This window comes from Lissotriton vulgaris, unplaced genomic scaffold, assembly GCF_964263255.1.
Source record: "Lissotriton vulgaris unplaced genomic scaffold, aLisVul1.2 SCAFFOLD_430, whole genome shotgun sequence".
NCBI classification, from domain to species: domain Eukaryota; kingdom Metazoa; phylum Chordata; class Amphibia; order Caudata; family Salamandridae; genus Lissotriton; species Lissotriton vulgaris.
The window spans coordinates 1,281,348-1,292,805 of NW_028251530.1; positions in this window are offsets into that span (position 1 = coordinate 1,281,348).

Genomic DNA, 11,458 nt, shown 5'->3' on the forward strand with positions numbered 1-11,458 from the left:
GTTCAGTGGTTAAGCCAAACCCATCTATCAGAACACTCTTCAGGACTTTGTAATTGCTGGCATCCTCATGTCTGACAGTGAGGAGCCTATCCCTCCCTTTCTCTGAAAAGGAGTACCATAAGATTGCTGCCCACTGTTCCTCAGGAACCTGCTGTACCATGCAGGCTCTCTCCAGAGCAGTCATCCATTTGTGGATGTCATCCCCTTCCTGATAGGGGGGCACAATCTTTGTCAGGTTTCTACTATCATAGGACCTGGGTTTCTCTTTAGGAATTTTGCTGCCACCAGTGGCATCTAAGCCACTTATTTTTTTCTCCCTTGCCAAGGTAAGTTTAGCTTGTTCCAAGGTAAGCTTAGCTTGAGCCAGGGCTACCTCTTCCCTCTCTATCTGGATTTGGACAGCCCTCATTCTGGCCCTATGCTCTTTTCTCTGGGAGGAAGTCATTCCTCTTTGAGATTCTCTTGAGGCACTAGAAAGGTGAGAGTCCCTTGATAGAGATCTCTCCCTTCTATTACCTGGGAGAATTAGGTTATGAGATCTGGGGTGGTGCTGGCCACCTCCATTCCCATGTAGGTCCAAGTTGGCCTGGTTAAGGCTGGCAACCTGTACCTGGTTTCCCTGCTGATCCTGATCTTCAGGCTCTTCTAAATCAGAGCCTTCCTCTTCCTCTTCCTCCTCTACTACATCATCATCTGGAAGATCCTCATTCTCAGGGGAGTTTATCCCTTCACCTGATTCTAAGGGAGCCTGACTCACCTTATCTAGGTCATCCTTTTCTAGGAGAGCTATTAGGGAAGGAATGGTAGGGCCTCTGCCCTTTTTTAGCCCCCTGGCTGTGCACAAGGCACTCAGGTCTTTGTGGCTAAGGTTGTCATATCTGGATGTTGTCCCTATAGGATCAACTTCTACAGGAGCAGAACCTGAAGGTCTACCTGTATCAGACATGACTGCTAGTGAGGTGTAAGTGGTGCACTTACCTACACTAAGTGGTTTCCTACTGTACCTTGCTAGTGAGTTGTAGTCAGGGTGTGCTACTCCCTTTAATCTACAACTACTAAGTTCAGTAGAACTTAATATGCTAAGCTTTTGATTTATATGTACCTAGAGGTACTTGATGTGATCTTTCAATTTGATAAAGATTGCAATGGTAAAACAAACAGCAAGCTCAAATCCGCACCGCTGCACACCAATGTGAGAAGTTGGCCTGATATGTAGTGTTTCCAATTCTGGAACCACTGGGTATCAGTCCAAACAAACCCCAAAGATGTCTGGTTGTAAGTCAACCTTGTTAGACAAGCTATCCTAGTGGTAGCATGGACTAAGCAGCCTAAAGGCTAAACTTAAGAGGTCGTGTTAAGCGAGCTGTTTTACCACATACAATCCTGTAATCAAATGAAAGGACACCACACAAGTATATATTGTAAAAATATATGTATTTATTTCTAAATTACTCCCCAGTACTCTTTATGAGGAAAGGGGCACAAGCGTTAAATCAAAAGCACTGTTAAACATATAAAGTTGGCACAATTATGGCTGAGGGCGGGGGGCCACTCAGACCATATACTAAAAAAATGGTATAAGTAACACTTATCGAATATTGGTTAGGCCTAGGGCCTAGAGATTCGCTGGGAGCAGTCAGGACAAGCAATGAAGAAGTCGGGAGTAGCCCACAGGATACGGGTGCAGCACGGAAAGTGCGGCGCGCACCAATGTAAAGTCAATGGTGCGTAAAAGTTAGTTAAAGTGAATTAAATGATACTTCCGCTGAACCTAGGAACACAAAACTTCAGACACAGACCCTAGAGGTGTGTGCCAGTGTAAGGACACCGGCGTTGCAAAGTTACCTCACCCACAGGCCGTGGATGCAGAGGGTCGAAGTGGCGTCGGGTTCTGTCACGCAGGTTCTTGGTGCTTGGAGCTGTTGCAGCTGCAGGCGCTGTGAAGCAGAAGTGTCCGGTGCGATCCAAGGGTGGATCGAAGTAGAAAAGTACCTGAAAGCAGAGGGGACAGAGTCTGGGTCACTCAGCAGTGACCAGGGTGGAACCAGGACGGAACCAGGCAATGTCGGGCGCAATCAGGCGGTTGTCGATAGGCTTCTCTCCGCTGTCACGTGGGCTCTGGGGCATCTGCGACGTCCAGGAGCAGGTCACGATCTGTCCCACGTAGGCTCTCGCCGTCAGCACCGTCGGCTTGAAGATTGTAGCAAACAGCACTTGGCAAAAGCAATCCACGCGGAACCGGGAGATTGCTTATCACTCGAACCAGGAGGGTCAGAGTGGGTGCTCCTTTTTACAGGAGCTGGTGCAGATCTGGAGCAACCAGAAAAGCAAGTCGTATTTCGAAGTTCGTCGGCACAGGGGCCACAAGCCAGCTGGCAAGTGACCGGGCCAACGCGTCGAGCACACACAGGCAGAAGGGCCCCACGCAGCACTCGTCGAGTGTGGAGGGGTGAGCTTTGGTGCAAGTGGAGCTCGGGGCTGGGGCTTCTCAAACCCCGGTGTACAGCTTCGAGGGTCACTCGTGGGCTGCACGGTCAGCGTCTCGTGGCCTTTTCAAGATGGCGTGCCCCACGCTTCCGGTCGCCTCCACGGGTCTCAGCTCTGCAGGGACTGTGGATCGGGCAGGTAGAAGGCAGGCAAGCTTGATCTCGTCGATCTCTGTCGCTCGAGTTCCGGCGGGAACTGCAACAAAGCAAGGGTCGAGGGCTGGATGGTGCCTGTTTGCACAGGGTGGTCACTCCTTGACCACAAGGGAGATTCTTCAGTCTTCTCACGTCGTGTAGAAAGTCGAAGGGTCCAGATTTCGTTTCTTATGTTTCTTCAGGATGATCTGAAGTCCGTTGGGACTGCTCCCCCTCTTATTCGAATCTAGGGGGTTGGACATCCTGCTAGGTCCCCTCCTATGGGTGGGACCCAGGAAGGGGGTGGTTACACCCCTCTCCTTTGATCCTGGCCGCGCTGGGACAGGGGCTGGGAGGCCCCAGAACCGGTTTGGCCGGATCCTGCAAGGGGCAGCCTTGTGCTCCCCAGGCAGTGTCTGGTTTCTTTGAAACCTCCCTACTCCAATCCACTATCTCCTGTCTGGGGTGGTTTGACACCGCCCTGTGACAGGAAACTCTTTGTCCAGGCCTCCTCTGCCGGGTTTCGGTCAGCAGCAGGAGGCCAGACCCGTGTCTGTGGCAGGGGCATCCATTTTGTGGATCTGAGGCTCATTTTAAATCAACCGCGTTTCAGTAAAGTAACATGTCTTCTCCCTCTAGAAGGGTGGAATGCTATCCCCGTCGCCAGAACTGGCGAGGGGATAGTATTCCAATTCGTATGACACCTTACACGACATGTTTTGATAAAGCCAAACCAAAGTTGCTATATAACCGCGAGGATTATAAGGCGCTTAAGAGTATATGGTATGGCATTATCCCGGATCAGCTTAGGGAGTTGTTCCCGACAGCTGCAGACAGGCTCAGCTCATGCCAGAGCACCATCTCACATAAAACCACGCACTCTGCCTCCAGGATTGATGAGGCCTTCCATAGGAGTGGCTCACAGGTTGTATATGTGTCCAGATATAGGTTTAGATATAGGTATACTATATCTAAGCAAGGGGTGATTACACCCACTTGCCCCAGCTGAGTGATCAGCCAGTTGTGTCAATTTAGATAGCCAGCCAGGGGTGGCAAAAGATATGCTGCAGCCCCTGGTAGGCCTTGGATGCACCTATGCCCTGGGCACCTATAGTGCTCTGTACAGGGGCTGATAAGGTGACCCAAGCCAATCTAGTTATGCACCTAGGGTACATGGAATCCATTTTACAGAGAGAGCAGATAGCCTGGGGCCCTGATTAGCAGGGAACCAGGCCAACTAAGTCGAAAACCAGCTAAACACAGGGCAAAAAATCTGGGGTAACCATAGTCAGGTAGCCACCTTCCTACACAGCCCAAGCACTTTCAGAATTTTTCAATTTGTTGCATAATTCGGGCAACAGATTTAACACAAACTTATCGACAAACAATCGCTGACCTCCCTCAGTACTCATGTCCTGACCACTATGATCGATAAATGCCTCCTCAAACCTAGTAAAGAAATCGGAGACACTCTCGTCTTTCTTTTGTTTGCAGGCAGACAAGTTATCCCAGTTCACCCTCATCGCTGGCATGAGTGTTTTCATGAGCGTAATGATTCTTTGGGGCAGATCCATAATTAGCTGTTCAGGCTTGGCCCCACCAACTTGCTGTCCATCGGCCGCTACAATTGCAGCCCAATCCCAACCTAACTCAGCTGCATGATTCTCGTGACGAATTTTCGCCCAGATCGGTTGCGGTACGATATTACCAAACAACATATCAATATCAGCAAGGTTCATAAAAGAAGCATCCACTAATTGGGATAACTCCTTGTAATAACCTGTCGGATTCTTCCGTGGGTCAGGCAAGGATTGTTTCACCTGCAAGACATCCGATCGCTTCCATGGGAGGTGTATCCAAACTCTCTGGAAGTGTGGCAAAATTGCAGGATTGGCAGCAGCATCACCTGGCATCCACACTGGGGGAACCTCTCGCATGGGATACTGACCTGGTTTCGCTTTCGGATCATCGGAGTCATCGTCAAACGACACTCGTGAAGGCACTGTAGACCTAAAAGCTAACAATCGCTCCAATGCACGCCGTACATCACCACCAACAATCATACCGTTCGAAAACTGACTCTGAAGTTCAGTCAGTACGATATCTAGATCATCATTATTTTTATTTATTTATTTTTTTTGTATGTTCTTATATAGCGCTCGACTACCCGGAGGCATCTCAGCGCTTGCCTTGGGAACCCGTCCTGGCTTTTCCCTGTGAGATAGCCCCTAACGGGCATCCCCAAGGTGAAAGCCAGGCATCCCGCCACGGGGGGCCGTTGTGGAGATTAAGCAAGCTTAATGCCCAGAGTTGCAGAGTGTGAACCCATGATTAGGTCAGGCACCGAAGCGAGAATTATCGAGTCCGTGGACATTTGAGCTCAAGACCCTGCCGCGTCGGGAATTGAACCCTGGTCCCGGGTCTGACCTCTGCTTCAGGGTCTGCCTGCTCTAACCAGTGAGCCACACTTCTCCCACTCTTCTCTCAATGATTTGCACATCTCTTCGAACACGAATCTCTGTGTGGGCTCATTAAACTGAGAGAACGTATCGAAAACTATGCGTGAAGTGTACTTAGCAGGGTGTCTAATCCACCTGCGCGCCATAGATACCAACGTCTCACTCTCCCTTACACCAGGCATTTGACTTTGTCTCTGAGAGATTTCAGAGGCATCGGATTCAAATAACGATCCGAAAAGTGGAGAATAGAGATTAGCGACAGAATTAGGTATACGGTTACGAACAGAAGGAGAAGAGGAGAGAAGTACAGGAGCAACAATATGAGGACTAAACGTAGGAGCAGTGGGAGTAGCCAAGATAAAAGGAGTAGTAGTAACAATAGACTGAGAAGTTACAGGCAGAGGAGCAATAGGAAGAAGAGGCGGTAAAGGAGCAGGGCCCACTTGAGGAACAAGGGGATTCGGAGGAACAGAACCAATTACAGGCTGACCAGCAGCCGCCGGAACAACAGGCGGGAGAACAGGAGGAACTATAGGGGCTATGGCACCCTGTACATAAGGGGGTGGTGACTTTAATAAATAAGATAACAAAGGATCCTCTTTTGATTCTTCTCCTTTCTTTTCAGAACTCGACGGTAAAACCGGATACCATTTATCCACCGCCATGCTATGCTGTCTGATAGAAACTTCCTTTTCCTTCCCTGCCTTATCTCACTGATGCTGTTCTGCACCTTGCATTATCGAAATGATACTCTCTTTCTTATTTTTCTTAATCAGCTTGATTTCTTTCTGCCTGGCCTCTTTGCGCCATAACCGAAAGGAATCAAACATTGCTGGCCTAGCTTTCTTTTTAAACAATTTTGCTTCGAGATTATCTAAAATCTCAGTTTCAAAGCTACCATGGGGTGGCCAACTGAGGACACCATCTTTTATGGTATAACGGATCCAAAATTCATTATATACAATGGGGCCCACTCCATGTCGACTATAGAGCTCATAAATCGGAGTTCCAACTGGAGGTATCGGACACGAGTCCTCCAACCGGGAATCTGTGTTGCAACATCTAAGGAAACCAAATAAAATACTACGGCCAGGCATCATGCACACTAACCGAGCTTCAAACTTCAAGGGTTATCGAATTACGATATCCTCGCAATAATACGAGACCCTCGGTTTTTGACAATTGCAATTGTCAAATAAAAACCCAAAAACTAAGGACCAAAAATGCAATGGAACCATGCAATCAACCAAGTTTCAACAACAACAACCAAGTTTCAAAGTACAAAGCAAATGTCAAGCAAATGCCAAGTTTTCAAATTTGAAACAAATGTTCCAATAGAGGAACCAAAGAGTTAACCTAAGGACTGGGAGCGACCCACAAATACTTAACTGAAAGAACAATGGCGTCACCAGGAAGGCCCGTCTATCGTCTCGCCGTACAAAGGACTACGCCAGGCACCAAAACAGGCCGACAGTCAGGGCATTAGTCCGTCGCAGCCGTCAGAAAGCGGGAATCTTCGCGGGAAAAATCTTCGGACCACTTATTTCGACAACAGGATCGATGAAGCGAGGTGCACCTTCCCTCGGAGATTTCACACGAAGTTCCTCACGATCGTCAGGCTTTGGACCGGTACCACATGATGTCGCCCCACGTTGGGCGCTAACTGAAGGACTGGGCTAATTTAAGGCCCAGCGGTGCCAGGGGACAACACCTAAAACCTTCGTGGGATACCTGTTCCGGCGTACAAATCACAGAGACACAGGACACTTCCTTCGGCGTCAAAGATCAGCGTTTATTTACTGCAGGGACACAGAAATCGCTAGAAGTACAACAAGTGTAGGTTCAGAGAGTCTGCTTCGAATTGCAAAAAGTGGATTGCTCCTTTTATACACATTTTAGCCATTGCACAACAAAGCGAACAAAAGGTTACAACTCAGTTCCCACAGTAAACTTCAAAAGGGTCGCATTCATGTTTTCAGAAGCCCGGAACATAATTACAGTAACATGTCGGTTCCCAACTGTAAAAGCACGCTATCCCACCATTAAGCACATTCCATTCTAGTTGTAAATGACCTAAGAGAAGGAACAGAAACAGGTGCAGGGAAGACAAAGACAGATAACAGAATGAAAAGAATGTGGGGGCAGTATCGGAAGCGTGATCACAGGATCAAAGGATCCGAGCCTAACGCATGCAAGGCTGAAACAATAGACCGGCACGGCAAGATGAGCCTCGAGCAGAGCCATCTGCTTCTGCCGTGTCATTCCCCTAGTCATAAAGGCACATTCAAAGGAATATGCATCTTCAGCAAGAGCTTGGAATCCCAGGGTCATCAAGCGGACATTGTCCGTTCGCCTGCTACGTGAGGGCAAGAAACAAAATGGATGCCGTATCTAAAATGGACCCCGAAGGTTCAGATGGAGAAACCCCTAAATAAGACGAACCCTTCCAAGTAGTGTAGCGAAAACGCGTACACCTACTAATCTCGTCATTTACGGTTCGTAGATACCAAACTCATCCATATCCGACCAAACCCAAAACGTCGTCCCGATTCTTACGGAACCTCACTCCTTACGCCTTCTTTCAGCCAGAGTAAGGTTTTGATGCAGTGGCATTTTAGAAGTGACTCAGTGAAATCTTGTAGATTTCACTGAGTCACTTTTACGAGTCTTTCCTGCATGAGAACGCCCACCCTGCATACACTATACCTGACACAGGTATAATGTGACGCAGGGCTTTACAACATGATGCATCTCCCTAGATGCCTCATGTTGTTAATTGGCCCCATTTTTTTCCGCCGCTGCTGCGTCACAAAAGTGACGCAACAGTAGTGCAGAAGTGTCACAAGGGGCTTGTGAATCTGTCCGAGAGTTTATTATTGGCAGCGTGCATGCCACGCTTTTACTTTAACAATGACGGGTGCACACCTTTCTTTTGTTTTGGGATGCTCGCCACATTCAATTTATAAAACATTCTATGTACCTTTCTAATACTCGGCAGCTCACCATCCCTTTAAGTGGTGTGGTATGCTCCCAGCACGCACCTCCCATTGGCCGGTGCCTCCACCTTTACATTTTCACATTAGTGCCCCAGGGTTATGATATTACGTCTTTTTTCACCACAAAGTCCTATTTACTATCCTACATTACACACATTCTGTTTCCCTCTCTCTGCTACTGCTGCCTCTAAACCCTTTTTTGCTGTTTTTCAATCTTCCTTTCTCTTTTCCATTACTTTTTGTGTTCTTTTCAAATTTGCTCACTTCCTTACTCCTGAAGGTATGCCAGGAAGAATTAAATCAGCCAAATAAGACATGTTACTGTTGAAATATAATGGACAGACGTGAACATCGCCGGCGCCATCTTGCTTAATAAGAGCCATCGTATTCATGTAAACGGCACCCATGTTAGATACCACAGCCATTTTGTGCGTTGCCGATCACCAGCGTGTCACCCTGACCTTGCAGTCCTCCCCCGCGCTCTGCTAAACCCCCAAGCACACATGCTAGAGTCATAAAGCATCCTCAGCGCGAGCCAGCCCCGGAGCCACTTCCCGTGCCTAACGCCCATGTCTTTTCATCCCCCTCGCACGAACAGGCCCATTGATAACCTCCTCCCCTGCACCTGGCTGTTCGATCCGATCCCAGGCAATAACCAGCCCCTGTGGATACAGTTTATTGCCCCCGTACAGTAGAAACTCGCTCCCCATCAAAGAGGTCGGAATTAATCAATGACACAACCCTCTTAGATCTGACCGATTCTGCATACTTCAGACCCTGCCAGAATGCCAAGCTGTGCGATAACAATCACCTGCTGAGACCGGGGTGAGGGACATTTGTTGTTGGGTATGTGTGGGAACAAGATGGAAGCGGGGATTCCGGGGATGTAATTAACCACTGTCAGGAATGTGTTACCCTGCAATAAACAGTCAAGATTGTATATAAAAGGCTATGCCACAGAGGTACAGTTAGAGCACCTCTAGAAGACATTTTGTTTGTCCGAATTGACGTGTTCTCCTCCGGGGAAATAAACCTGTTCATCGCTTTCCAGTTTGCCAGCGCCTGCCTCTTTATTTCATTAGCTAATAAACGAGTAGATCAGAGGCGATTAACGCCAAAGCAGTGATTGATGATAACTAGAGAAAATCTGCTTTTCTACAATTGGCGTCCCAATGCGGGGCCCATCAGCGACACGTGAGTCCGGTAGAGAGGTCCTAATGATGGAGTGAATGACTGCAATGATCGGAAAAGTTCACCTGCCTGAAAGAGACCCTCGTCTGGCAGCCGATCATCCAAACTTCACCGGTTCTGAACGACCCTCTCTCAAGTGATCTACGGTCCTGACTGGGATACCACAGGAGTGCCGCGGCAAAAACGGAGAGCAGAGGACGATCGGGCGCTGGAAGTGGAAGACGAAGAACTATCCAAACGGTCCGGGTAAGGTCGAGTAGGACGTTTATACGTCTGATTGGTAGGACGTTATACGTCTGATTGGTAGGATGGTTTATCCATCTGATTGATTGTTTGATTACATTGGAATTGTTTGAATTGAAAATACTAGTATTACGCTCTTTGGTTCTTTGGTTCTTAGGATATTTGGTTCTTTGTGAGATATTCCCAGCTTGCAAACAACAAAGAATAGGAACGTTCTCTCTCTTTGCAGACAGTGAAGGATAGGTAGTGCGGATCTTTGTCCACAATTGTCTGAGATCTTCATTTGTCCGATTATATGTCATACCTATCTTCTCCCCACTGATTGGTAATTGTTTCTGCCCAGACCACTTATTAGAGGTCAGTCATCCGGCTCCACCGGAAGGCACCCCTAATAAGGACATGTATGTAAAATATGGATTAGTCACTGTAGCTTACAGTAAATTATGGCATAAAAGCACTAAAACAGATTGAGAAAATCAGTGGCCACTGATGGGATCTTTTGACCTCGATAAAATAGAAACGCTACAGAAAGCTCTACGCAAAAAGAAAACTACGCCAACTATGCTTGACAGTCTCGGCATGTGGCGAAAAGAAATGATTCAACAAGGAACTATTCAACATCGTCAAAGAATTTACCAACCCCACCACCGGCACCAACAACATCACTCCCTCCCAAGACCTCTGCGACTCCCTAGCCTCATTCTTCCACAACAAAATCGCTGACATACATAACAGCTTTGAAAATCAGTCCGGAGACCAGTCCGCCCTACCCACCTCGGAACTAAAACCCCCCTCCAACAACCTTTGCGCCTGGAACCCAATCACCACTGAAGACACCATCCGCCTGATGAACTCCATCCACTCAGGATCGCCAACCGACCCATGTCCCCACCACAATTTCAACAAAGCAGACTCCATTATCGCACCCCATCTCCGAGACGCCATCAACTGCTCCCTCAACTCCGCTACCTTCCCGGAAAGCTGGAAACATGCCGAACTCAGCGCTCTCCTGAAGAAACCTACAGCAGACCCCACTGAACTCAAAAACTACCGCCCCATCTCGCTCCTCCCATTCCCTGCCAAAGTCATTGAGAAAGCCGTCAACAGTCAGCTCACCGCTTTCCTCGAATCCAACAAATCCCTCGACCCTTCACAGTCCGGCTTCCGAGCCAAACACAGCACCGAGACCGCCCTCATCACAGCAACAGACGACATTTGAAAACTACTGGACAATGGAGAAACAGCTGCCCTCATCCTACTTGACCTCTCCGCAGCCTTCAACACAGTCTGTCATAGCACCCTTATACAACGCCTCAGCAACGTCGGAATACAAGGAAAAGCATTGGACTGGATCATCTCGTTCCTCGCAGGAAGAACCCAGAGAGTCCCCCTCCCCCCTTTTAGATCAGAGGCCACCGAAGTCATCTGCGGCGTACCACAAGGATCATCACTCAGTCCCACCCTCTTCAACGTATACATGAGTCCCCTCGCACCCATCGCACCCATCGCACGCCAACACAACCTCAACATCATCTCCTATGCAGACGACACCCAACTGATCCTCTCCCTCACCAAAGACCGAAACACCGCCAAAACAAACCTACACGAAGGGATGAAAGAAGTAGCAGAGTGGATGAAGAACATCCGCTTAAAACTGAACTCGGACAAAACAGAAGTCCTCATCCTAGGTTCATCCCCCTCCGCCTGGGAGGACTCATAATGGCCAACGGCCCTGGGATACGCACCCATACCTACGGACCACGCTCGTAACCTAGGCTTCATCCTGGACTCCTCCCTCTCGATAACCAGACAAGTCAGCGCCGTCTCATCATCATGCTTCAACATCTTACGCATGCTCAAAAAAATCTTCTGTTGGATCCCCACTGAAACAAGAAAGACGGTTACCCACGCACTGGTCACAAGCTGACTGGACTACGGAAACACCCTC